A 23,823-nucleotide genomic window follows, 5' to 3' on the forward strand; every position below is an offset into this window, starting at 1 on the left:
TATAACATGGTGCAAAATACTTCCCCGCTCCTCCCTGTACCAAATAAGCATCTCCCTTGGCCTAATTTATTTTCTCCATCAGCAGCAAATCATAGAATCATAGAATAGCTTGGGTTGGACGGGATTCTGGATGATGTACAATCACCATGGTGTTCTGTTATCCTGTGCTAAACCAGTAGAAATGTTGATGTTGTCTTCCAGAGAAGAGTCTGCTGTGCCTGGACGTGGCCACAGATTCCAGCCCTCCTGCATTATTTTACTGTACACAGTTTTTGTAAACTGTGGAGCCATTTATCCAACTTGAATCCTGAGGCAGCGAGTTCCCCAGGGCAATTCTATATGGCCTAAAAAGATGTTGCTTTGTGTCTTTTAATGCTTTACCTCTTTCTTTGCAGACTGGACTTCTGTTCCCAAGCTGCAGTGCTGACTGTTGCTGATACATTGACCAACAAATAAATTCTAGAGATTTTATGGGACATAGAATGGCAGAAATGGCCTCTCTTAAAATACAGTCTTTCTTTCATAAATCTTGATTATGCTGCTCTATCATTTCCAGACTTATGAAACTGCTCTGAACACAGCCAGAAACGTAGGCTTGGTGGGTTTTTCTCGTTGAACCCCACATGTAATTCTTCTGTGGTAAAGACGACAGATCCAGAGGAGGCCATGGAGATGATCCGGGGGCTGGAGCAGCTCCTGTACGAGGACAGGCTGAGAGGGTTGGGGTTGTTCACCCTGGAGAAGAGAAAGCTGCAGGGAGACCTTAGAGCAGCTTCCCGTCCTGAAAGGGGCTCCAGGAAAGCTGGGGAGGGAGTCTTGATAAGGGAGGGCAGGGATAGGAAGAGGGGAATGGTTTTGAGCTGCAGGAGGGCAGATTGAGATGAGATCTTGGGAAGAAATGTTTTGCTGTGAGGGTGGGGAGGCCCTGGCCCAGGCTGTCCAGAGCAGTGGTGGCTGCCCCATCCCTGGAGGGGTTCCAGGCCAGGTCGGATGGGGCTTGGAGCCCCTGATACAGTGGGAGGTGTCCCTGCCCATGGCATGGGGATGGAATTGGGTGGTTTTAATGACCCTTCCAACCCAAACCATCCTGTGCTTCTATGACTCTAAAAGCGGCACCTGGCACACGGCATACTTGCAGGGTCAGCCTTGGGCAGAGGAACTGTCAAGGCAGACCCCTGTTATTTTGGATCAGGACACCCATATCCCACTCAGACACTGGTACTTGCAGCCATCACCTCAGGGAACTGGGGCACAATGAAAGGAAGACACAGTCACGTCTCTCCAAGTGCTGGATTGAGAGGGAAGATAGTTTATGACCTGATTTCCTATTTCTAGCAGGCTGCAGACTATTACTCAGCAGTGTGTTGAGGTCTGCAAGGAAGCCCCTATGAATGTGGACCTCTTTACAGTCCTGGTCCTAATTGAGTGTCTGGAGACATCAGCAGAAAGGCACAGAAATATTACAGAGTTTGTAAATCTGAGAACATCTGATGCAGTTAGTGGGAGCCTTCGCACGGATCCCAGTTTGGGCTCTTGGATTAACTTTATATCTCAGAGCTTTTTGCATTGTGGATAGAGAAGAGTCTGGGAGAAGTCATTTCTCTGTATTTGTTTTACCAGTTTCACACCAGAAAATGAAGAGGGAGCATACTTAGATCTCAAACACAGCCTATTGCCAGCTGTGCACAACTGTGAATGGGGAGAGAAGAGGGAAGAAATCAGCTCTCTTGTTGATCTGGCTCCAGCACCATGCCTACATTTATCTTCATGCTCAGGAAAGTAAATAGAGAGCTAAAGACAAACAGCCACCTTGATTTACCAGGGAGATTAAGGGCACGTTAGCAGAGCAAGAAAGAGTCTTCATGAAAAATTGAAAGAGGAGCAGGCGGGTGGAAAGAGCAATGAAGATGAAACTCAATGAGTTATCTAGGGCATGTAAGAAACCCATCTGCCCAGCAAAAATGTGAGAAGAGAGCACAGGAAGTGAAAACAGCAGGGAGAAACAAGGCATTATGTTTTATTAATCATACTACTTCGCGTTTAAATAACACTGTCTTGCTAAGTAGATGGATAGACGTGGGTATGTCTGTCTGTGCAATGTAGTCACCACGGCCCAGCAGGTCAGGAGTGAAGGCAAGGACGTAAGTGTCAAATGGCTCATCTCATGCCATGGAGATTATCAAATCATGGAATGATTTGGGTTGTAAAGGACCTCAAAGCCCATCCAGTCTCACCCCCTGCCATGGGCAGGGACACCTCCCACTGGATTAGGGGCTCAAAGCCCCATCCAACCTGGCCTGGAACCCCTCCAGGGATGGAGCAGCCACCACTGCTCTGGGCAACCTGGGCCAGGGCCTCCCCACCCTCACAGCGAAACATTTCTCCCTCAGATCTCATCTCAATCTTCCCACATTCAGCTGAATACCATTTCCTTCTTGTCCCACCCCTGCATCCCCTGATCAAGAGCCCCTCCTTATCTTTCCTGGAGCCTTTTTCAGTACTGGTAGCTGCTCTAAGGTCTTCCTGTAGCCTTGTCATGTACTAAGTCTTGTCCATAGACCTGAAAACTGTGTACACACCCCTCCACCCCCGTTCTCCCCCCATCCTCCACAGCTTGCAGCTTCATGGCACAAGGAAGCAATGGGAAATTTTCAAATTCATTTGCGAGGTTCCGGACACATTAAGGTTCAAAGTTCACCCTCCTTGTGAAGCAGGGTAGGTCCCTCCTGGCTAAGTGATGGGAGCCAGGGGTGTTGAAGCATCATACTCTTGCAGGAGACCCTTTAGTTAAATTGTTCCTTCTATCTTCTCCCTCTCATTTCTGAATCTTCAGAGAACCAAGACAGCTACTTAGCCTACAAAACAGACCACTGCAAAGCTAAGGAAGTCCAGCTCTGCAGCTACCTCTGTGAACTTAGTTCCTCCTAGCCCATGTATGTGATTAGACAGAAGCTTTGACAATTTTTTTGTTCCATACTTTCTGTTGACATCTTATACCTTGGAGAACCTCAGCCAGACATGGCCTGCAGCACATTCACAATGTTCTCAAACACTGATTGGAGTCAGGAGCATCGTTACCCTGCTGATCATCTGCAACTGCAGAAGGCTTATCAAAGAAACTGAGGATGTGAATCTCTTGAAATGTTTATGGCTTGGTCCAGAGGAGAGGAAAGGAAAGGGGAAGTCATTAAGAAAATTGTTTGTTCAGCTCTCATCTTTCCTCTATATCATAAGTAAGCTCACATCATAGCATCAAAGATCATGTGGTAGCACACCACACTTCCAACTGCTTTCCCTGGAAAGAAGAAAGATGATGTCCTGCGAGGACAGGCTGAAAGAGTTGGGGTTGTTCAGCCTGGAGAAGAGAAGGCTGTGGGGAGACCTTAGAGCAGCTTCCAGTCCTGAAAGGGGTTTTAGGAATGCTGGAGAGGGGCTCCTGATCAATGAGTACAGGACAAGGGAGAACAATTTTGAACTGCAAGAGGGGAGATCGAGGTGAGATCTTAGGGAGAAATGTTTTGCTGTGAGGGTGGGGAGGCCCTGGCCCAGGTTGCCCAGAGCAGTGGTGGCTGCCCCATCCCTGGAGGGGTTCAAGGCCAGGTTGGATGGGGCTTGGAGCCCCTGATCCAGTGGGAGGTAACCCCAGATAGGCTTTGAGGTTCCTTCCAACCTGAACTGTTCTATGATTCCCATACTTCTATTTCCCTTTTAATTTTTACTTGTAATTTCCTAGTTTCTCTTTACATGAAAATTGTTAAAAACACCCCTGTATTTTTGTACATAATTTGTTAGGATTATGAGTGTGCAGCAATTAAGATTAATTGGTCATTTGCATCACTTAGAGCTGCTTCATCCTGTTTGCAGATGTGGGCAGCGGAACGCGTTCCAGCAGCAACAATCTGCTTTTTCAAGGTTGATTTGGTTGGTTTGCTTCCCCAGCCTTCAGAAGGCTCCACATACCCTCTGCCTACAGCAAAGCTGTGATTCCCATTCCTCAGTGTCTAACCCATCCTTGAGCCCCAAGGGAAGTAATCCAGGGGAACGAGTTTTTGGGTGCTGGTTCCCAATTCTGCATTGCTACAGATGAGCTTTCTGCGAGCTCTCAAGACCGCTGAGAAAACCCAGGAAACCTATGCTAACTCCTGCTTTCCAGCTGGATTCCTGAGTTTTTCTTTCAGCAGGGCAGGATGGTCTTAAAAGCCCCTCCATGCTCTCAGTAGACTTGGGGCTCATTTGCTAAGCTGGCGTCTGGACAAGTTGTTCTCAACTGTGTGCGTGCAAGGGAGACATTTTTCCCTCTTCTGCTGCTGTAATGCCCATGAATGATAATGAAGGCTTGCACAGTCACCTGGAAGGGAAGAAAATCCGCTCTGTGAGCCAGAAGAGGTTAAGAAGACTGAGTTTATGGAAATATGAAGTCATGAATGGAAGCCCTGGCACAGCATCTTTACTGTCTTGCAGTAAATGATACTGTGTTAATGCAGTCCTGCTGTGAGGTGCAATTGTGTTTCTCTCTCTTCTATGCTTGCCCCATCTAATTTACCCTCCAGAGCGCACATAATGTCCTTGAAGCTCGCAAATTAAACAAATTGGTTTTCCAGGGTATCAAACAGAGCAGGCATGTGGGTACAACTTTACTCAGCTGTGTTTCCACTCTCTGGGTGAAGAACCTTTCCCTCATATCATAGAATCATAGAATCATAGAATAGTTTGGGTTGGAAGGGACCTTAAAGATCACCTAGTCCAAACCCCTTGGATGTCCACCCTAAACCTCCTCTGGCACATCTTCCTGCCATTCCCTCAAGTCCTGCCATTGGTGGCCAGAGAGAAGAGATGAGGTCTCCTGTCAGACTCGTTTTTACTCAACCCCCACCTCACCTCCAGCTGCTCTAACGCTCACTCTCTGCTGCAGCTGCTCTCTGCAGTATTTGCACAAGGGATTTCCTGCCCTGACCTCAAGCTGGTGGCTCGTGGGCCTCAATCAGGTTCTTCAGGCTTCCTGTTTTTTCTCTTTAAGCTTTCATTTTACCAGCAAACTCTCGCCAGTTCTAAGGCTTCTTGTGACTGAAATCCCGCAATCCTGTCCAGCAAAACATGGCTGGTAAAGTCTTTGAATGCTCTTCCTTTCGCTAATGCTCTCTTCCTTGCTGTCAGGACAGGGGATGTGCAGCCTTGTGAAACTTTCAGGATGGTTTCACTGAGATCTTCAAACCTTACAGGTTGTCTGTAGAAACCAGGAGGGTTCAACGGCTCTGCTAGAGACAGCTTTGCAATTACATCCATGGAAAATATTGTGCTTTCTGCATTAACTTATCTGGGAGCAGTGAGCCCTCTATTACTTTGGCTTTCAATCATTTTCCTGTAGCTGTTGCTCAAGTGCTATTAGAAACAAATTAGGGAGTTTGAAAGTAATAGCAGTGCAGATGATCAGGTCTCCGGCCTGCCATCCCGCCTGCCTCCAGAGGTGAATGCCATTAGAGAGACTGAAAAGCTGTCAAGGAGGAGGAAACCAAGATAACTCAGCAAGGGGTTGCATTCATAGAGATTCTATGGTGGCAGAATCATATAAGGAGCAAAATTCACCTTTTTCTTTCAGCCACAGCCATACTAGAAAAGGTTTAAATAATTGTGGGCATGATTTCAAGCTGGTTAGCCATGTGGCAGAGATGAAAGCCCCATCGCAATGGGGAGGGAGCTGCTGAAGGTTTAATGCCCTTCAGTTCATTGCAGAGCAACCAGTAAATTTCAGTAACAATGAACTTCTCTTGGAAAACATTCAAAGTGCATGTTCTAAATATTACTTTCCTACAGTCTGTATTTTCATTTATCCCCATTTCTTACTAAAATATTTGCATTGAATGCAATCTTGTAGTTGTAGCCACCTTGCTTGTTCCCTCACCACCACCATCAAAGGCTGTAAGGTAACTACTGTTTGTCCCTCAGTGCTTGTACATGACATACAGGGCATAGAATCATAGAATAGTTTTGATTGGAAGGGACCTAAAAGATCACCTAGTTCCAACCCCCCTGCCATGGGCAGGGACAATTCCCACTGGATCAGGCTGCCCAAGGCCCATCCAACCTGGCCTTGAAACCCTCCAGGGATGGGGCAGCCACAGCTTCCCTGGACAATTTCTTCCAGCGCCTCACCACTCTCATTGTGAAGAAATTCCTCCTTAGGTCTACTCTGCTTGTCTTCTATCTATAACCATCTCCTCCCTGGTGATGCTGGGTTTGTCTTGCACTGGAAATACATCTTCATGAGTCCTAGGCCTGACCAGGAATCTGTGTGAAATCTTTCTGTCGAAAATATTTTGGATTTAAAAATGCAGGTGATTTGAGGGCTGGAGCACCTCCCATATGAGGACAGGCTGAGAGAGTGGGGGGTGTTCAGCCTGGAGAAGAGAAGGCTGCAGAGAGACCTTAGAGCAGCTTCCAGTCCTGAAAGGGGCTCCAGGAAAGCTGGGGAGAGGGCTTTTGATCAGGGAGGGCAGGGACAGGATGAGGGGAACAGTTCTGAGCTGAAAGAGGGGAGATTGAGATGAGATCTTAGTAAGAAATGTTTTGCTGTGAGGGTGGGGAGGCCCTGGCCCAAGTTGCCCAGAGCAGTGGTGGCTGCCCCATCCCTGGAGGGGTTCAAGGCCAGGTTGGATGGGGCTTGGAGCCCCTGATGCAGTGGGAGGTGTCCCTGCCCATGGCAGGGGGTGGAATTGGATGGGCTTTGAGGTCCCTTCCAACCCAAACCATTTTGTGATCCAATGTTCTGCCAAGATGATTTAAACAAACCCTTTTCTTCCTGTGTTGGGTTGACCTGAATTAGTGCATTTCAATATCTTGAACTGTCATCCTGTTGCAGCCTGGCAGTGAGCCGAGCTTTCAAGAGGCTACAGTCGTCCATCTCCCTTGCTCTCTGCAGGATTGTCTTGGAGGTAGGGCTCTCCTGCAGCACCTCTGTCTGAGACCATGTTTTACTTTGAGCATTGCTTTTAAGGAGGCAGCCAGGAGAGATGGTCATGAATAGGTTGCTTTCATACTGCACTTTGGTTATGTTCCTTTTGCAAAGTATTGTGAGATTCTGTGATGGTTTAAAGCTGGACTCTGTGATGTCCTTCCACGACTTTCAGTCATGCATGTCATCCTCATCCTTGGGCAGTGAAGCGCGTTCAGCTACGTAAGCAAGGTGAGGGGGAGGAGAAGTTGGGGTTTGTTTCTTCTTAGACTATGAAACTAAAAAACTGCACATATTCAGCTGGCTGGACAACTCAGGCGTGAGCACACATAGATATTTCCATGAAGTGCTTGCTCGCAGCACAAAGACAGGGGATACAAACACTGCGGTCTGCAGGAGAGGGTCAGCCTCAGCAGCTGCAACCACATCTGAGATTCCCACTCCCTCTGTGTTCTCCATTGTGGTTAATTGGCCCATTAGCTTGGAGCCAGGGAAGCCAGGAGAGCAGGGGTCTCCTTGGGAGCTTAGGAGCTGCTGGTGCTTAATATTGATTTGCTAATGAGTTAGCAAGTGTGTGAAACCTGCAAGTGCTTTTATGCTCTGCACAGGGTCCTTTCCCTCTGCTGCTGGTGGGTTTCCAGTGCCAGGGACCAAGGCAGAGGGCTCGGGGAGGCAAGCAAGCTGGTTTGGGGAAACATCTGCCTTGTTCTGCATGGCTGCAGGAGACCAGAGGGGGGCCCATAGGAAGGCAACTGGAGACAGAAAAGGAGGGGGAAGAAGTGGTGGTCTGAGGCCTCTCTCCCCCTGCTATTTCTCCAAACCCAAGTTTTTTAGGGGACTGAAGGGGGAGTGAGAAATCCCACAGTTGTCAGCTGAGGAGGAAGAAGAAGCAGCTGGAGGTCCACAGTACCAAGAGCTGCTTAGCAGAGCACAGCCCAGGGCAATGGAAGAGAGATTTGGGAAGCACAAGGGCACAGTGAGGTGGGTGCAGGCTGTGGTGGCAGGATGTGGCTAAGGAGGTCACAGAGGCTGTGCATTTCCAGCTTCACATGGTCTTGGTGTGGGAGACACAGCACAATATGTACCGCAAGGCAGATGGCTTAGCAAGATGCCTGCCTTCCCCTCCATGCCCATACCACAGCCCTGTGAGCCTCACCGAGCCCCCTCCACAGCCAGGGCTCTGCTTTTTCTCCTGCAAGGCTCCAGCATCCCCCCAGGTTCAGTGAGTTGTGTCTTCCCAACTCTGTCAGCCTGTCCTCGAACAGGAGGTGTTCCAGCTCTCAGATCATCTCCAAGGCCTCCTCTGGACTCCCTCCAACAGGTCCATCTCCTTCCTGCGCTAAGGAATCCAGAACTGGATGCAGGGCTCCAGGTGCGGTCTCACCAGAGAAGAGCAGAGGGGCAGAATCCGCTCCGTCACGCGCCTGGTCCCACTGATTGGGATGCAGCTGAGGATACGGATGGCTTACTTGGCTGTGAGCACACCTATGCTGAGCTGGAATTAAAAAGTATGGGTTTTTTTAAGTGATAAGAGAAATTTTATTATGGCCTTCTCAGTCTGGATGCACTGGTGTGTCCTGCTTGCACTGAGCAGGAATTTGATTGTAACAGCCTCTTGTGGCCTCAAGCATATAACTATTACTTAAGACTCATGCTGTCTGCAAGACAGCAGATACAAAATCAGTGTGACAGGAATCTATTTCACTTCTGTATCATAAGCTGGTGTGTAGATCATCTTTCCATCCTGTTTTTATTCTACAGGAGGTGCTGCGCAGCCTGAAGTGACCGTGAGCATCAGGGGGAGGCACACACAGCTACCACGGGCTGTTGTGTTGGGGTATGGGCATGGCTTCTCTTTGGAGCTCATGGGAAAGAGATGTGTTTGCTCCACAGAAAAAGAGGCTGCTGGAAACCATTTGTGTCTGGAAGACACAGAATAGGAAGAAGATGTGTGTTCTCTGTGTCATAGGTGAGAATCCCAGGGCTGGGAGACAGGTTGAGCAAGAAACCCTGAGAGGTTTTTTGCAGCTTTGGTCAGAGTGACCAGCAATCAGTTTCTGATTGCTCTTTTCCTAATCTGGAAAATAAGATATGACCACTACTTGGAATGCTGGATTTTAAGATTAAAGCAAGAAAATCTTAATCCAAGCAGAGGAGTTGTGCCAAGTCAGTATAGGATGTCAAGAATTGGCAACAGAATCATAAGTTCCCTCTTGACTCAGGTTGAGAGAGCTGGGGTCTGCAGAGCTGCTCCCTCCACCAGTGTGACATTAGTTTTGATACCATTTGCATCAGGTCTGTTATTAGAGGTTAGCAACAACCAACCCATTCTAGCGTGACACAGTATTACAGCCTCATTCACTCATCGCACCTTGAGTACTGTGTTCAGTTCTGGACCCCTCACCACAAGAAGGATGTTGAGGCTCTGGAGCGTGTCCAGAGAAGAGCAACGAAGCTGGTGAGGAGGCTGGAGAACAAGTCTTACGAGGAGCGGCTGAGAGAGCTGGGGTTGTTTAGCCTGGAGAAGAGGAGGCTGAGGGGAGACCTTATTGCTCTCTACAACTGCCTGAAAGGAGGTTGTGGAGAGGAGGGAGCTGGGCTCTTCTGCCAAGGGACAGGGGACAGGACAAGGGGAAATGGCCTGAAGCTCTGACAGGGGAGGTACAGGCTGGATATCAGAAAAAAATTCTTCACGGAAAGGGTCATCGGGCACTGGAACAGCTGCCCAGGGAGGGGGTGGAGTCACCTTCCCTGGAGGTGTTTAAGGGATGGGTGGATGAGGTGCTGAGGGGAATGGTTTAGGGAGTGTTAGGAATGGTTGGATTCGATGACCCAGTGGGTCCCTTCCAACCTGGTGATTCTATGATTCTATTCTGCTTCTCGATAGTTTTAGTGGAAGTGTTAACAGTACCCAGGCATTTCAAGAGGGTGTAGCTATTTGACTCGGATTGAAAGGAGCAACTGGTTCCAGGGAGTGCAGGGAGAGCACAAAAGGGAATTTTTTTTCAGCTGCAAGAGGGGAGATTGAGATGAGACCTTAGGGAGAAATGTTTTGCTGAGGGTGGGGAGGCCCTGGCCCAGGTTGCCCAGAGCAGTGGTGGCTGCCCCATCCCAGGAGGGGTTCAAGGCCACGTTGGATGGGGCTTGGAGCCCCTGATCCAGTGGGAAGTGTCTCTGCCCATGGCAGTGCATGAAACTAGATGGGCTTTAAGGTCCCTTCCAGCACAAACTGTTCTGTGATTCTATAAGTAATTCAGGAAATATTCTGTCTCCTTTGGTCTATGCTTTTCTAGTTGCTCCATCACTCCTGAGAAGCTGTTAGCACAGATTTTTTTGACAAAGTTGCAGGGGAGAGACTACCTAGCTTCAAGACCGTGTAGTCACCTATGATGTGATTAATTTCTGATAGCTATTCAATACAGGACCGAGGATGATGTGATTGAGAGCAGCCCTGCAGAGGAGGACTTGAGGGTGCTTGTTGATGAGAAGCTCGACATGAGGTGCCCAGGGAGGGGGTGGAGTCGCCTTCCCTGGAGGTGTATAAGGGACAGGTGGATGAAGTGCTGAGGGGGATGGTTTAGGGAGTGTTAGGAATGGTTGGACTCGATGACCTTTCGAACCTGGTGATTCTATGATTCTATAGCTGGCAACGTGCACTTGCAGCCCAGAAGGCCAACTGTGTCCTGGGCTGCATCAAAAGCAGCGTGGCCAGCGAGGGAGGGGATTCTGACCCTCTATTCCTCTCTTGTGAGACCTCATCTGGAATACTGTGTCCAGTTTTGGAATCCTCAACATAAGAAGGAGATGGAGCTATTGGACTGGATCCAGAGGAGGCTACAAAGATGATCTGAGGGCTGGAGCACCTCCCATATGAGGACAGGCTGAGAGAGTCGGGGTTGTTCAGCTCTGAGGAGCGACCTTCCAGTACCTGGAAGGGGTTACGAGAAATCTGAGCGGGACTGTTCACAAAGACTTGTAGTGATAAGACATAGGGCAACGGGTATAAACTGGAGAGGGGCAGATTTAGACTAGACATAAGGAGGAATTTCTTCATGATGAGAGTGGAGAGGCACAGGTTGCCCAGGTAAACTGTGGCTGCCTCTTCCCTGGAGGTGTTCAAGGCCAGGTTGGATGGGCCTTGGGCAGCCTGATCCTGTGGGAGGTGACCCTGCCCATGGCAGGGGGGTTGGAACTAGATAATCTCTAAGGTCCCTTCCAACCCAAACTATTCTATGATGTTTGACCTGGATGTGCTTCAACTCCCCCTGTAGTGAATGGAGAGTTGGAAGAATATCTCAAAGAGATGATGTAGCCACTCAATGTCTAAAATACATGAATCACAGAATGACAGGTTGGAAGGGATCTCAGGGATCACCCGGTCCAACATTTTAGGTAATACAGAACCTAAATGAGATGCCCCCAGAACTGTGTAAGCTGACCCTTAAAGGTGTCCAGTGTAGAGGAATCCACCACTTCCCTGGGGAGATTATTCCAATGTTTAACTGTGATTCTGTGATGGGATATCTTGGTTTGGGCATCAGTCAGACAATGCAGTGGTTTTGGACGCTTGTAGGGCAGCCATATGGCACTGTCATGCACCTTCCTGCACTAAGGTGCTCTTTTCTGGTCACATTTGGATCCTGATGAATTATTTGTGCCTTGTGTAGAATGCAAGGGCCTGGTTTAAAACTCATTGGAATTATTGGGAATGCCTCCATTGTCTCCAAATAACTCTTGATTAGACCCCAGAGAGCAGGGGTAAATACTCAGCAAAGAGAAAAGTCAGCTGATATCCTGTAGCATCTCTCCATACAGCCACAATGCAGAATCAGTGTCTGTATGTCCCCCTTTACCTGTCCACTCAGACTGAATTATTGTGTACCAAACTAACAATAATATGACGTGGTGTGTTTTTCTTTTCTTGTCACTCATCCTCAGTGGACACCTTCAGGCCAGTGCAGCCGTTTCTGGTGAAGGTCAAGGTAGACCGTGGAGAGCAGTACAAGGTAGCCTACAGGTGGCCATTAGCAGAGCTGAAGCTGGTAGACAGCAAGACTCTCAATCAGGTAGGACTGGTTTTCCTTCCATGGCAAAAAGCAGAACTGATCATAGGGGACAGATACAAATATGAAGCTAGAGAGACGCAGGCCAGGATCCATAGGGGGATTCAGGTCCCCTGGAGCTCAGCCCATATGTTTAGATCATAGAATCATTGAACACCCTGAGTTGGAGGGGACCCACAAGGATCATTCAGTCCAGCTCCTGTCCCTGCACGGGACAACCCCAACATTCACACCATGGGGCTGAGGGCACTGGAATACTGATCAGGCTTGGCACTGTGACTGCTTCCCTGAGGAGCTGTTCCAGGACTCCACCAGCCTCTGCACAAAAAACTTTGCCCTCATGTCCAACCTAACCCTTCCTGCCATTCCCTCCAATCCTCTTATTGGTGGCCAGCGAGAAGAGCTCAGCGCCTGCTCCTCCTCCTCTGCTGCTGAGGAATCTGCAGAGTGCGATGAGGTCTCCCCTCAGTCTCCTCTTCTCCAGGGTGAACAGTCCAAGTGCCTTCAACTGCTCCACACAGTCTTCCTCTCTAAGCCCTTCCCGAAATCCGTGCCCTCCTCTGGATGTTCTCTAGCAGCTTTAGATCCTTTTCATCCTGTGTTGCCCAGAACTGCCCCCAGTGCTCCAGGTGGGGCCACCCCAGTGCAGAGCAGAGTGGGACAATCCCCTCCCTTGCCCAGCTGGCGATGCTGTGCTGGATGCACCCAGGACACGGTTGCCCTCTTGGCTGCCAGGAAAGAGGCAGGCAGAGCGGCAAGGGGTGTGTGTGATGTCTAATATAGGACTGAACCAGCCTGAATAATGCTAATTTTGAGGAAACAACTACCATTTAAAAAATTTAAAAGCCCTCTGCCTTCCCTCAGAGCTGTTTCCTAGAGTATGATGACCGGGCATCACTCCTCAGGTGGTTCCTCCAACTTACAACAGTGCTTTTGCACTTCTTGTTCCCCTCATGCCTTCCAGGTTGATGTTTGTGCCCAGGATGTTGGGGCTAGAACAATTTTCTTCCTCCTGAATCATCCCTCTCTAAGTTGGGATATGTCAGGCTGACCAGAGTCAGCAGTGAGTGGGTGACACAGACACAGCTTCCATGGAAATCAGTGGGCAAGCTCTCCGTCTTCCTCAGGCCGAGGACCTCCTGAAGCTTTTTGCAGCAGCCCTCAGAGGCTGGAGAGTTGGGCTGCGAAGCGCTGCTCTTGTCAGATCTCCAGCATTTGCAGAACTTGGTTGTCAGGCCCATCTGTCGCTCCATGTTGACAAAGCTTCTTGACAGACATTTGCATAGGGTATTTAAGGATTAAATGGAGGCATTTACTGAAAGAAGGATTATAGAGAGACGAAGTCAGCTGTGAGTCTGCACTTTGAAGGGGACATTAAGGGTTTTTGGGAAAGAAAGCATGGACAAGATATTCCCTTTCTGCTGCTGGGGCTGGCAGAGTGTCGTTAAAGTTGTTATAATTATTTTTTTTATTAATGTGAGTGGTCCAGAGGCTTTGGCAAGGTGCCTGTATTTTCACAAGCATAGAAATAATTGAGCAAAAGAACAGCTTTCCACTTCTACATCCAGGACAAATAAAGTACATCTGCACAGCATATCTGAAAGGAAAATCACAATTGCAGGTTTGCAGGGCATCTTGATCCTCTGAGTAGAACCGGACTCATGACTCATTGTCTTACATTTTCCTGGACAGAAGGAAATAGGTGCTTTCATCTTGCCTGAGCTTCCATCTAGCAGATAAACCTGGCTCCACCGAGCCTTCTGAACTGCTTACGCTCCTGAGGAGTTAGGCTTAGCAGATGCCCCCAGGATTGTCAGTCCTTTCCTCCTCATTTGCCATCCCAGTGAGGTGAACTGATCATACTTCATCTTAAAGTGGTTTTGGACCCTCTCTTACTGGGAGGACAATAAAGAACCCGGTTGTCCCAAAGCCTCCTTATGAATTCCAGCCTGTCTTGGTGTCCACATCATCCCTGTTTGTGCTTGTGCTGTGGCTGTCCCTTAGGTTAGACAGCTCTTCTCCTTTGCAGATATATTTTCAGATTGCAGTCACCTCTCCTGTGAACCTTCCTTCTGGCAACCTAGCAGGCTGACCTCTCAGTCTCCTCTTATGCACTACAGAATCATGGGTGGTTTGGGTTGAAAGGGACTTCAAAGCCCATCTAGTTCCAACCTCCTGCCATGGGCAGGGACACATCCCACTGGATCAGGGTGCTCAAAGCCCCATCCAACCTGAAGTATTGATTTCTCTCTTCCCTTCTGCAGGCCTTAGAGTCCTCTTCCTTGCCTCTTCCAGGCTGAATTCATTTTTTTCTTGAACGCAGGCAGCCAGAATTGTCCATATCTTTTCTAAAACGGGATCTACTCCCCAGCTGAAGGTACTGCACGGGGTCCCCAGGCAGAGGAGAAGCTGAAGCAGTAGGCTGCAACCAGGACATGTTGACATCTGTCAGGGTCCCACCACAGAGACCCCTGCATAAGGTCAGCTTCCCAGTGCAGCCCACTGCTCAAGGCGTCATGGTCCCTCCTGTTGCATGGCTTGACAAATACATGGAAATGAAACTGCCGCTTAGCAGATAGCACCTACTGCAGCCAGACCAAAGCCAGCGAATCAATATTCAGTACACACAGCAAGGGCTTGGTCGTCAGGTCTGCTCTGGTGCACTGGGAAGCCCTCTGTTCCTTGGCACCAGCGAAGTACTGACACTGCAAGTCCATTGGTGCTTAAAACTACAGCTGCCTTGACCAAAACAGTATTAATATTTATGAAGCGATTAACGGATGCCTCCCTGCTTTAATAGCTCCTCATAAGACATGCTATAAACCACGCGCGTTGTAAATTCCTCCCTCGGACACCACTGCTCTGCGCCGTTGCAGGGGCTGCTACTGAGCCTGCAGAGCAATGTGAGGATGTGATGTATTGCTGCAAGGTGTTTAGAAAGCAACTCTTAACTGCGTTGTAAGGCAGCATCAATCCCCATAAACTCTGCATCTGTTACAATGATTAGTACCAATAATATAAGTGCAGCTTCTAAGTTCTCCAGAAGATGAGATCAGGCTGTGCCACAGAGCTAATGAGATGGTGCAGGAAGGACTTTCTTCCTGTGGGATGTTCCCAGTTCAGTAACCAGTTATTCTCTCCACTTACACACTGCTTAATGGCAAACACCAAATCTCCTGTGCCTGGAGTTCCACCTCCATGAAACTACATCCTTTGGGCGTGGATAGATGTCGAGATTTTGACACTTATACAGATGAAAACAACATGGGGAAATGCCAAGAGTGAGTTTCCATAGACTGTCCTGAGCTGGAAGGGACCCAGAAGGACCACTGTGTCCAACTCCTGTCCCTGCACAGGACAACTTCAACATATACACCATGGAGCTGAGGGCCTTGGCCAAACGCTTCTGAAATGTTGTCAGGCTTGATGCCATGACTGCTTCCCTGGAAGCTGTTCCAGGGATCCACCACCCTCTGCATGAAGAACCTTGTGTCCAACCTAACCCTCCCCTGGCACATCTTCCTGCCATTCCCTCAGGTCCTGTCTTTGGTGGACAGAGAGAAGAGCTCAGCGCCTGCTCCTCCTCCTCCCCTGGTGAGGAAGCTGCAGAGCACAACGAGGTCTCCTCTCAGTCTCCTCTTCTCCAGGCTGAACAGACCAAATGCTTTCAGCTGCTCCTCACACTCTTCTTCTCTAAACCCTTTTCCAACTCCATGCCCTCCTCTGGATACTCTGCAGCGCCTTTAGATCCTTTTTATTCTGTGTTGCCCAGAACTGCCCCCAGTGCTCCAGGTGGGGCTGACCCAGTGCAGAGCAGAGCGGGACAATCCCCTCCCTCACCTGGCCGAGAGTGCTGTTCTGGATACACAGTTTTTTCCAGTCCATGCTCCAGGTGACCTTCCCTGCCAGGAAATGGGGCTCCTGGGAGATGCCAGTTGAAGAATGCTTGATACCACAGTGCAGCTCAGGGGGATTCCAGGATGGAGCTTGTGGAAGCAGATTGCAATTTTTCTCTTTACCCTTAAATGAAGAGACGTTTGGGATTTCAGGTTGGACAAGGATTGCAGAGGGGAATTTCTGCAGTGGGAGGCAGAGTGAGTGCTGGGCTTACCTTGAAAGCTTAACTCTTGTGGATTTAAGCTTTCTCATTCAGCACATCATTACATTGCAGAGCTTATTGCCACAGGATGCTGTAGATGCCAACACCATTAATAAGTTCAAAAAAACATTAGAGGAAATCGGGGACAGCAGGTCCTTCAAGGGCTGTTAAACACAGTGCTGTGGATACAACCTCTGGCTTAGCAAGCTGCCAGATCATGGGCTGCCAGAGTTTGGCAGGGAATCCTGAAGGCAATATAACCCTGGGCTTGTCCTTTGAAGGCTCTTCCTCCCAGGCACCTGCCACTGGACACTGTCAAAATTCACCAGCATTCACTCCCAAAAATCTACAGTAAAAGGTGAGGGATTTATATAATCTGAAAAGAAGCCAGCTTGCTGGATCAGGACGTTGGGACTGGTTGATTGCTTGGTCTGACCTGCTGTGGGTGTCCTAGTGTCAACTTCTGGGGTCAGCATCGCTATACATCCTTTTATTTTCAGTGCTTTTGTCACACCTGTGATTATTTGCCAAGTGCCATAACCCTACCTCTCAAATCCCAACCAGTTACTCTGGGACAGCAGCAGCAGAGTTTCTTTTCTGTACCTGCAGGAAAGAAACACGAAGGCATATGCTGACTAGAGGAATCGCCTGCTGTTATCTTGGCAATACAGAGCTTGTCAGGGAACTCATTGATTGGAAGATTTCAAATCGAACTTCTGACAGCAGTTATCCTGGGTGGGTTACAGTTGTTGTCCATCACATCAGATGTTGTGCAGATGTTGGGGGCAAGAGCACATTTCAGCCCTTCTTTAGATCTGAGTCTGACTATACCTGTGCAGCTCCACCAAAACCAATCTCGTCATCAGCACGAGATGGCTGGTAGCACTGGTGTCCCTGGAGTCACCTTCACAGCATGTCCAGTCTGGCTTTTTGCTAGATGGACTCAGAGAGGTGTCAGGATAATCACCCTGCTTGAGGGGGTTGAGCTGTTGGTGAAGATGGAGTGCTCTCCTCTAAGTCCTGTGCTGTTTCCAGTCATTGTCCCCTGGACTCGGTGCTGGCGAGGCTGCATCTCAAATCCTGGGCTCACTTTTGGGCCCCTCACTATAAGAAAGACATTGAGGGGCTGGAGTGCGTCCAGAGAAGGGAACAGAGCTGGGAAGGGGGCTGGAGCTCAGGGTTTCTGGGAACAGCTGAGGGGACCTGGAGCTGTTTAGCCTGGAGGAGAGGAGGCTGAGGAGAGACCTCAACACTCCCTGCAGCTCCTGGAAAGGAGGTTGGAGCAAGGTGGGTGCTGGGCTCTTCTTCCAAGTAGCAAGCGATGGGATGAAAGGAAATGGCCTCAAGTTGCACCAGGGGAGATTTAGATCGGATGTTAGGAAAAGTTCTTTACTGAAAGGGCTGATTGGCATAGAGTCCCATCCCTAGAGGTATTCAAAAGATGTGTGGATGTAATCTTTGGGGCATAGTTTAGTGGCGGAGTTGGCAGTGTTAGGTTAGATGTTGGACTCAATGGTCTTAAGGGTCTTTTCCAACCTAAATGATTCTACGATTCCCAGGGCCACCAAAACCTCTAAAGCTTGAAACTGCAGTGTAGAGGTGTATGTCCCAACCTCTTTCAACCAAGACGGGTTTTTCCTCCCAGCACAAGGTATTTTCAAAACATCTAGTGCCTGTCATTTTAAAATGTGCTGCAATTCTGTGTTGATCATCTGTGGTGTGACAAGCAGCATCTCACCAATGTTATATTTAACTGTTGACATCTAGGCAAGCCTGGATTTTGATCAGAAGTTCGATAAGGTTTACAAGTGGACTGCTGGCAGCTTTGATGAGAAGAATACCCTCATCAGATGCTTGTGGAAGCTGAACCACCGATTCCTCGACAGCTCTGTCACATTTGTGAATGTCCTCTCCTGTGCAGCAGGAGGTAATTCATTTCCTTGTCACACTCAGAGTCATTTGGGTTTTTTGCATCATCGCTAACATTGCTTTAGGAACAGGAGGTGAATAAATCTCAAGTGGTGAATGTGGCTGATGGGAAAGGCTGAGGTGGGTACCAGTGAGAGAGAAGCAGGAGGATCCGTGTTTTGTGTGTCTGGAGGCACAGACATTGGATTTATCCACTGACCCTGGCCACGGCGACACAGTGCTAGGCTGGGAAGAGAAACAGACAAACAGCTTGTCTTCTGCCCAGAGGTGCTATCTGCGTTCTGGGTTGAGGAGGGTGAGCAGTAAAGTGTTGTTAACGTCAAGCCAGGGGGAGGCTGGCTGCCTGCATTGTAATGTTCCACAGCAGTATATCAAGAAAAACATCTATATGTGGATATAAAAATGTGTTTTATTCTACAACACATGACTATCGGTATATTTGATTGGAAGGAGCCTGTTCATCTCTGAAAACTGTCTCAGCTTTGTATAACAAACGTACCAGCAGGCCCCAGCACACAATCCCAGAGGGGTGAGTGAGTGAAAATACAACTAGAGCTCAAATTACATTTCAAATGTCAGGTTTGCCTCTCTTACAAAGCTGACCCTTTATGCACATCCATCGTTTCTCCATGCTGTGATCTTATTCTAACTGACCAGCAAACTGAGACCACCATACTCATGTCACATGGAATCCCTGGGCTAATATTAGCAGGGACAATAAATTGATATAGATAGAAGGTTTAGGCCATCTCCACATCTCCTGGCCACGCAGAGTGACAAAGGCTCCAAGAAGACAAGAAGAGAACAGCAGAGACTGAGAGTCAGGAGGAGCTCAGTGCCTACCAGGAAATGACATCAAAGGAAGCTGAGGATGAGTTGAAGCTGATGGAGGAGTATGAGCCCCTTGTGAACAACTGTGTGGCCTTTGCAGAGCAGCTGAGTAATGATCTCCATGTGCTGGATGAGGTAAACGGGCCAAGTGTTGTTACTCAACTGAAAAGAAGGTGCCTGGCATGTAGGGGCACCGGACTGAGTCTCTGCATCTTGGCAGATCTTTAGCTTGCTGCAAGCACTTGATCTGAGAGAAAGTCATAGAATCGTGGAAGGGTTTGGGTTGGAAGGGACCTTAAAGCTCACCCAGTTCCACCCCCTGTTGTGGGCAGGGACCCCTCCCACTGGATCAGGGGCTCCAAGCCCCATCCAACCTGGCCTTGAACCCCTCCAGGGATGGGGCAGCCACCACTGCTCTGGGCAACCTGGGCCAGGGCCTCCCCACCCTCACAGCAAAACATTTCTCCCTGAGTTCTCATCTCTCTTGCAGCTCAAAACCATTCCCTCATCCTATCCCTGCACTCCCTGATCAAAAGCCCATCCCCAGCTTTCCTGTAGATATCTCGGTGTTGTTCTATTTCAGCTCAAAAGGCATCACATGTGTCAGTCAGGAGGACACCACTGCTCCCCTCCCAAGGGTCAGTGCTTGTGCCACCGTGATCTTTACTGGGGCTGCCCGCTCCTTGGAGAGGACAAAGAAGTGACTGCAGCCTGGCAGTCAGGCACCGAATGGCTGCCTCTGCTGCTCTTAACAACCTCAGACCTTGGTTCGAGTGGTGTCTCTCTGAGAGCTGTGCTGGACCAGCTCTGCCAACTCGGCACAGAACCAGCCCACTGTCAGTTTTGCAAAGCTGTAATACAAAATAGTGGCACAGACCCAGCCACAGGGAAGGATACAGAACCCAGGTGCACCTGGACATATAGCTGTGAGGGATGATGATTCCTAGGGGCAGCACAGTGATACATAAGGGTCTGTGGGGCAAAATGAATTGGAGTGGGTGCTCTGGGGCTCCCTGAAGGAGACAGGACTGGGGAGCTTCAGGATCTCTTTTGCATTGCGGAGAAGGTCTCTGTGTCCCACACAGTGGGAATCAGGACCATCTTTTCTGTGATCACCAGTAAAGAAGAAAGAGGGGGTTGCTTCTGACCCTTTCTGCTAGGTCTACAATCTGCGCCTTCAGCCAGGTCAGTGACCAGCAGGGATTGTGAACAATCCCGTATTCTTAATCACATCTGGAAATTACTTACAGGGCTTTCCCAGGGTCAAAACCGTGACTATGCCCACGCTGCATGTCTTCTCCTCCCTGATGGCCCAAGTCTATGTGTCCTGAGGAGCTTTAGCCTGGCAGATGCCTCTGGGTACCGAGAGCTCCTCAGGCTCCTGCCAAATCCACAACCAAGTCTGCAGCGCATGGTTCACCTGGTCCAGCATGACCATTACGAGCAAGATGTGCAGAAGCAGTGGGAACAGGCCATGTTGCCCTGAGAGCTATCACAAATATGTCAAAAGCTTCTGTCATTTCAGTTTGGTGGCTTTTTAAACTCGAGCAGAAGCACATTTGTTACCAGGCTGCCTGGAAGAAAAGGAGAAGGCCAGCAATAATTCCTGCAGAAGGAAAAGCAGTAGCTAGGGAGAAAGAAAAGAGGGGAAAATCAAATAGAGCTGGAAGGAGATGAAAAGTAAAACATAAACTGTAGTAGAAAGGGCCAATGGAGAAGGCAAACATCATTTTCAGACTAGTGAGCTTTATTAACTTTATTTACTTTATTAGAGTTGCTGTATTTTACTGCATTTCTGCAGAGGATGAATTGTTTCTTTGAGTGCTAGAGCAAAATAACGAGACAGCATCTTCGAGCATTTATCTTACGCACAATTACCATTATCTGGCCTGAAGATTTTATGGGGAGGCAACAGAAGAACAAAGGGGAAAAAATAAGCCAGAGGGAATGTCCTAAAACAGACAATAAACCATAAACCCTAATTCCAAACTCCTTTAGCTCCAGTGTTTTCTGTATTTGTGTTTATATATGACTTGTCACACTTGGAAGTTTAGTAGTTAATCTAGAAGACCAAACTCCTGAGGTCTGCTCCTGCTTGCTCTCGGCAAGTCGTACAGGTACTTTGCAACTGTTTTGCAGCTGTAAAATACCCTAGGAGAGCAACTAATAAATCTCTATTAAGTTCTTTGAGATGAAAGGGACTGTGGAATACATTATTTTAATGCCTTCTAATGAATAACTGTCACTTATTGCTAATACAAATTAATTAATGAGCTGTTTCTATTTCTAAGCTTTAATCTGTGATATTAAGGGTTATTAATCCCAGTGAGTTAGACTGGCACATGCATCTGTTTAAATGTTTTTTTCCCTACATCCCTTTGATAACACCTCGTCCTCCTCTTGCAATACTAATCACCCTCTGCTAACCCATCTCTTCCAGGGATTACGTAGCACTGCACCCCCAGTAAGAAAGCCCTTATTCACTTCAGAGAGAAGGAAGGTGCAGACAGGGCACCTAGGAGGCCGTGAGCTCTGATTTTTACATTGGTATTCCCAAGTACTTGCAGGATCCCAGCACCTGCTGAAACACAGGCAGCTCCTGGCAGCTCCATTACTTTTATTGGCAGGGATTCTCCGGAGAGCCCTTTTCGGCCAGCAGCTGCCTCACCGGTGTCACTGGCGATGCTTCGCTCCAGGCAAAGCCCTGTGGCTCCATTAAACCCTAATCAGACAATCTTTAGGCACAGTGAGGAGATGCTTGCAGGAGGTTTATGGCTGTAGTTCAGGAACATTTAATAAAATGTGAAGGTCCAGGCAGAGCCTGTGGTTGTGGGTTTGGGTCCCTGGTGTGCGGCTGGAAAGCAGCAGCCTGGGAGTGGTGCTGTTTGATCCCTCATGGGTCCCTTGTGCCTGTGTAGGCTGATGGGGCTCTGTACAAAAGGAACATTCATTAGCATTGTTGGTGCTTCTGGAGAAGACTATCTGTGTGCATTAGCAAGCCTCGCTTCGAAACCGACTGCTGAACCTGCTCCTCATGGGAACACCATGTTGCTTTGCAGTAAGCTAGTTGCAGCTCAAACCTTTGATGAAGATCATAGAATCGTGTAATCATAGAATCATAGAGTAGTTAGGGTTGGAAGGGACCTTAAAGCCCATGCAGTTCCAACCCCTTGCCATGGGCAGAGACACTTCCCACAGGATCAGGCTGCCCAAGGCCCATCCAACCTGGCCTTGAACCCCTCCAGGGATGGGGCAGCCACAACATTCCTGGGCAACCTGTTCTAGTGTCTCACCACTCTCATGGTGAAGAAGTTCTTCCTAATGTCCAGAATAAATCTGCCCCTCTCCAGTTTATACCCAAAGATGCTTTGCTGTGTTTGCTATGATATGAGGCTTGTCTACAGAATTCCTCTGACCTTTCCAGATCCTTTGTGAATTGGCCTATATCTGAAGCCATTTCCCACAGCCCTGTCTCCGATACATACCCAAAATGGCATTACATTTCTCACAGCAGAGTGCAGGGAGAGATCGGAGATCTTTGCCAGGGAGATCGGAGCTGCCTGCTCCAGGCATGTGCAGCAAAGTCCCTTTCACACTTCAGGAGCACCTCTGTGCTGCTCCAGGATCTTGTTGGGAGCACCTCCTGTATGAGGACTGGTTGAGAGAGTTGTTCAGCCTGGAGAAGAGAAGGCTGCAGAGAGACCTTAGAGCACCTTCCAGTGCTGAAAGGGGCTCCAGGAAAGCTGGGGAGGGGCTCTGGATCAGGGAAGGCAGGCACAGGGTGAGCTTAACAGTTTAGAGCTGCAAGAGGGGAGATTGAGGTAGGAATATTTTTCTGTGAGGGTGGGGAGGCCCTGGCCCAGGTTGCCCAGAGCAGTGGTGGCTGCCCCATCCCTGGAGGGGTTCAAGGCCAGGTTGGATGGGGCTTTGATCCCCCTGATCCAGTGGGAGGTGTCCCTGCCCATGACAGGGGGTGGAACTGGATGGGCTTTGAGGTCCCTTCCAACCCAAACCATTCCATGTTTCTATGTAAAACTTCTAGAGCTGGAGCTGCCATTTCAGCTTTAACCTGATAGCAACTCAGGAGGTGCTTGAAAAAGTTCCTGACACAGGAAATGTAGATGCCCAGCATCTACTGCACTTCCAGACACATTCCTCATTCAGAGCCTAGGGTACGCCCAAGCCACAGTAACCTGAGCTGGGTGGGCAAGACTCTGCTTCTCTTCCTCCTATCATCTCCCACAGGAAAGCTGAGCATATGGTGTACACAAGGGTACAGATGCTTCAGTTGTTCTTCATTTAATGGAAAAGACGTCAGATAATTGAAATGTCAGCAAAGACAAACTTCTTAAGAAGCTTTATTAATGAAGAGATAAATAACCTCTTGCCCTCCCGTGCTTGCCTATTGATTGTTTTCTTTGGTATTCTGCATGTACATAGGCCCTGAAAAACGATACGATTAACATTTGGAAGCAGTTAATCTCTCACAGAGCTTGTCAGCAGTGATTAACATGCTGTTACATCTATACCACCCATCAAACTGAAAGCCTGAGACCTTCCTAGGCAAATTGTGCCTTTAATTTCCACATTTGAGACATATATGTGCATGTCTCATGCATGTTTTAACTATTTATTAATTCCACTGCCAGAGCATCTTGGCTGGGTAAAACCCTGGCAGCATGACAATGCCCTGAGCAGCATTAAACATGTTGTGACAGGCATTTGGCATGGCCATGGTCTGCATAAATGGGTTAGAGCCAGTCAGAAATGGCCAGTGCCTCAAAGTTGGCGTAGAATCATAGAATTATAGAAGGATTTGGGTTGGAAGGGACCTCAAAGACCATCCAGTTCCAACACCTGCCAATGGCAGGGACACCTCCCGCTGGATCAGGGGTCCAAGCCCCATCCAACCTGGCCTTGAACACCTCCAGGGATGGGGCAGCCACCACTGC

General features: G+C 48.7%; 1 pseudogene; it reads left to right on the plus strand.

The window, feature by feature from the left end:
• The first annotated feature begins 8,679 nt into the window (after positions 1 to 8,679).
• The window catches only part of LOC104066248 (exocyst complex component 1-like), a 29,979-nt pseudogene continuing 14,835 nt past the window's right edge, over positions 8,680 to 23,823 (plus strand).

This window comes from Cuculus canorus, chromosome 10, assembly GCF_017976375.1.
Source record: "Cuculus canorus isolate bCucCan1 chromosome 10, bCucCan1.pri, whole genome shotgun sequence".
In the NCBI taxonomy this organism is placed as follows: domain Eukaryota; kingdom Metazoa; phylum Chordata; class Aves; order Cuculiformes; family Cuculidae; genus Cuculus; species Cuculus canorus.